The 4,620-nt window shown below is 39.6% G+C and overlaps 1 protein-coding gene across 1 annotated transcript in view; it reads right to left on the bottom strand.

Moving 5' to 3' along the window:
• Positions 1–4,620, bottom strand: part of TPK1 (thiamin pyrophosphokinase 1) — a 261,714-nt gene that overhangs the window by 198,883 nt on the left and 58,211 nt on the right. The window contains exon 2 of the mRNA XM_009321596.1: positions 3,398–3,467. The gene's annotated coding sequence lies outside the window, so the exon portion shown is untranslated. The remainder of the gene's footprint in view (positions 1–3,397; positions 3,468–4,620) is intronic.

A 4,620-nucleotide genomic window follows, 5' to 3' on the forward strand; every position in this document is an offset into this window, starting at 1 on the left:
GTAGTGACTGTAGGCAACCCACCTCATGTCATACAGTGAGTCTGATATACTGAAATACTAAACAGAACCCCAGAAAGCCAGTATTTTTTATGACAGGATTATCCTTCCTCTTATAGAGCCCACTGCTCCCCTCTTTGACCTGAATCTCTTAATGCTGCAAAACCTGAGTATACGATGGATTTGACATCTCTCCAGAAAATAGCATCTGAGACACAAGTACTAATGATTGTTTTTACAAGTGCCAATACGATGATAGTTTTCGATGCATCTTCACCTTCATATACCCCAAAGCCAGTGACACACAGGTTAATCGATGACTTAAGATTTAATCAGAAAGTGTCGAGAAAGAAGTTGCTGTAGTGCGATACAGATAAGCAACAACCTAGCTCCGAAGTGGATAACAGTGCTTCAGAGTGATTCAAGGAAATACACAACAGGACAGGCAAGGCAGACAGAATAAGGCAGAGCAAAAAACCCATAAAGATCAGTAACTCACTTTTAACTCTGATTAGCTGCAAATGTTTAGCAATCAAGAATGGTTTAGCAGTAATCCTTATTTCTAAGTGGGAACTGATGTTAACAAAGAAAAAACACAGTCTAAGGAAAATAACCTTTCTGGGCTGTAAAGCCAGACAGAGAAAAGCAACAGAGCACAGGAGTCCATCCCTTCTGCCCTCCTGCCTCTGCTCTGTCCCCAACACAGACAGCTCCCGAGGACAGGCCTCTCTAAGGAAAAGTTATCCTGCCCTTTTGGTTACTCGTCCTACCCCTCCTGCTCTAGAAGGTAATTTGTTTTAATACATCATTGAAAAAGCCAGCATGATTTCTCCTCATTAGTAGTCACAAAAATGAAGGTTTTCTTGGGTGGGTTTGTTTTTAAACAAGAATAATTGCAATTCAGATTTGCTGAGCTAGTTTTTACAGAAACTTGTGGGAAAACCAACCAAACACATCATAAAAAAGACACCACAAACACAGATGAAGACATTTAACGCCTTACATACGTTGATATCATGACCTGAAGTCACATCGCTAAGCCAGCCTGTGCAGTGCTATAGAGAGGAACGTGAGAGCTTCCTTTGCGTGATGGGAATAGGTGAACCACTCAAGCACAGAAACAAGTCAAGACGCCGACGGAGAAAACAGGAAACTGATGGAGGCAGGAAACGGGGGGCCCTTGAATCTGCTCTTGCTGCTTTTCATTCAACAGCATGGGGTGGGGGCTCCCACTTGAAGATTTTTAAGAACCAGCTAAGGTTCTTATGCATCAGGAATGGAACGGATAGGTTTGTCTTCACCTTAAAGCAGAGGGAAATAAGGATGGATCTCTTGAGGTCATTTCTAGCCCTATATTTTTCTAGGATTTGGAAATGGACCCTTCAAAATAGCAACAGCTACTTCACTTACCTCCGAAGGAAGACACCCCTACAACAGTCCCATATTGCAAGCTGTCCTTTTTCCAGAATGTTATAATTTATTCCCATTCTAAAAGGTTCTTCACACTGCCAGAGCAGCAGAAAGACACTTCGGTGTCACTGAGAATCAAGCCCAAAATATCAATCAAGTTCTTTATTTATCTCTCTCGGATATAATCATCTCTCTAGAATTAGAGGACTATAGTTTTTAGGTTTTGATACAACACAATTAGATATCAGGGTTTTGAATAAAATAGAGTTTTAAACAGAAGGTTAAGACAGCATTAAAAAAATTATTAGCATGTCAGTAGAGTCTGAGCAGACAGCTCTTTAATAACACTGAACAGGGAATTTAAGGGAAAATACTTCAGGGAAGTACATGAATATTCTTTTCAGCAGAATGATTTCTTTAAAGACAAAAATCAAAATTATGCAGGTCTTTTTTTTGTTTCAAAAGAATCACTTTGAAGGTAAAATATACCTACCCAAAGCAATTAAGATGAGAAGAAGAAAGATAGAGAAAAAGAATACTCCAAGGGCCAAGTATGTAAGACTGAAAGGACTACTCAGTCAAGGTATAATCATCCATTTTCCACTGAATTACATTTATTTAATATGAACATAAAGGTGTGCAGAAGAGATGAATGGGTTACAGGAGAAGGTAAAATGAAAGCTCTAAAATGTTGTTCTTTGGAAAGTATCACCATTATCAAAGAGAACTGCTTGCTGCAAGTCAAACAGATTTCTGTTTGAATTCAAGATTAAGTTGTGCATGGCTCTGTGAGCAACTACTAGGAGAAGAGAAATAGAAGATTACAGAAGGAATACTTCTACAACAGTCAGTAGTGCTTGACAGACTCCAGTCTCGGTTTTAGTAGTTGTAGATCTCAGCCATCAAACTTCTCATGGGTGACAAAGGAAGAAATTTGAAGTTAACTTTTACTTTAAGACTACAGTCTTCCTCTCCAACTCTGATCTTTACTTTGAAGGACAGGAGGAAACCCGAGCTTCCCCTGGCCTCCATCATATGCTTGCCATCAGATGAAAAAGAAAATATGTATCAGATTTTGCTGTATGAACAAAATTGTTCATGTTTGTAAGTTCTACCAAATATCTGTCTCATTCCTTTGCCTCGAGAGTCAGTTTTATTCATTTATTTGCTTTTATTAAACTATTTATTTATGAATTCTTGCTCAAAACAACTGAAAATCCTGAAGACAAGCACAAAGGATCCTTAGTCACCGCAGATTACACAGCATTCCACTACAAAAATGAGAAACCACTTGAACGCAGTATTTTGCATCACAACCCCAGCTCAACAATTCTGGGGCAGAAACCTGGGATATTTTACCATTTTAAATGCCATTACAGAAAACAAGAACACATTCTCATTTCAGTTGTATTTCCTCACCTAGCATATACATTTATAGATAACCTCTGTACTTGCCTTTGGTCATGTATGATGCCCTGACACTAATTTAGAAATAATTCAGAAAGAAAAGTAGACTTCCTATTTTATTACCCAACTCACTTCACAAAGCAAGCAGATTTCCGCTAAGGCCTCACAGGAAGAATGAGGAGGACATACTTTGTTTCAGCTCCTGGTGAGAGGCATCAGGTGTTCCTCTAGTCAACCCTTGCTAGCGGCACAGCAAGTTTTTTCAGAGGCTGCATCAAAGGCCTAGCTCTGATGGATGCATAAAATAAGACAGACTGAGAGCAGAGCTTTCAAGAGCAAAAAAGACCAGTAGGCTTAAGGAAAAAAAGGTATTTCAGGTTACCCGTGTGTTTTTAAAAATTGTAGCTGGGAATAAAAATTAAAGATAACGTGGAGAAAATATTACACTAGCCACCACAGTTCGTTAAAGTACCATGCACAGAGCAGGCAGCTACTTCAGTAATGGAACAGATCCTGTTCCTCCATATTTTACTTTCATTGAGAAGAGATGACTTCAATGACTTCAAGTTTATTGTTAACATACCTGTCCTGGCTTCCTTCTGTGATGCGATAGAGACGATTGGCACCTCCATCAGCACAAGCTCTCAGTGCAGCTGCAAGAGAAGAAACAGAACATCAATGTATTGGCATTATAAACAAAAAACCACAACCAGTTACTCCATTACTGACATTTCTGTGTAAACTGAAGTGTTCATTGCAGCACAGGGAATAAACTTGAGATCTCATATGGCTTTTAGCTTCCTATACTTGACTACTTCCCTTGTTTCTCTAAATAGACATTTGAACTGCTGTTATCAGACTAGTGCCAATCTTCATCTGTCTGTGCCACTGTACTTTCCACATAGCTTATTTCTATCTATCCTAACCTACTGCCCAGTTAGTTTAAACTACATGGGAGGCAAGTATTCAAAACCTGAAAAGGGCCCATCCTCTGTGTATGGGCATGTACTTGTCTAAACAAGTAGAACTTGCGCCTTAAACCTAACAATCTTCTCACTCAGGCAAAAGGTTCACAATGGTGGCTCTATAATGACCTCCATAAAAACTCTGTCTGTGTGTGTGTGGGGGGGGGGGGGGGAATAGTTAGGCATGACAATACCCGTTTTCTCTTTTTTTCCCCTCCTATGACACAAACATGGTAACTCTACTACAGCTCCTGTACTGTTCCACAGACTGTTTGAATCATCTGATATAAAGCAGGTGGGTTAGGTCTTGGATTTAAATCTTGAACTATCCAGGTACAAAAGGAAGAAAACCACAATAGTTTTCAGCGCTTCCACATAACTTGGGGACAGCAAAGGGCACATGCCACTAATTCCAATTGATTTAAACAAGCACAGACATGCTGTTCTCTTTCAATCGCTTTGTTTATATAGACTTAAGTCAGAGAAAACAGTCTAACACTATTATTACAAAATCAGATATAAATTGGTATATTTTATTCATAAGCATCCCTATTAATCATCATTTAACTAACACACAGTTCTTTCATGAGATTTTTTTAAATATGATAAGCTATTAAAGATTGAAAATGACCATCTTGTCTTAGCAGTCTTTATCAGTTTTGCTCTGAGATGCACAAGCCAGATAACCGCAGCACGCACGATAAAAGAAGCTGTCACTTCCACACTAGAGCAGAGTGTTCCTTCCAAGTCTGCGGGCAAAAAGAACCCGACTGGTAGACCTGAGAGCACTGAAAGTCAGAGAATCGGGGCGGGGACGGGGGACGGCGCGAGGAGGGAGGAG

The sequence above is a fragment of the Pygoscelis adeliae genome, unplaced genomic scaffold (assembly GCF_000699105.1).
Source record: "Pygoscelis adeliae isolate BGI_AS28 unplaced genomic scaffold, ASM69910v1 Scaffold40, whole genome shotgun sequence".
NCBI classification, from domain to species: Eukaryota; Metazoa; Chordata; class Aves; order Sphenisciformes; family Spheniscidae; genus Pygoscelis; species Pygoscelis adeliae.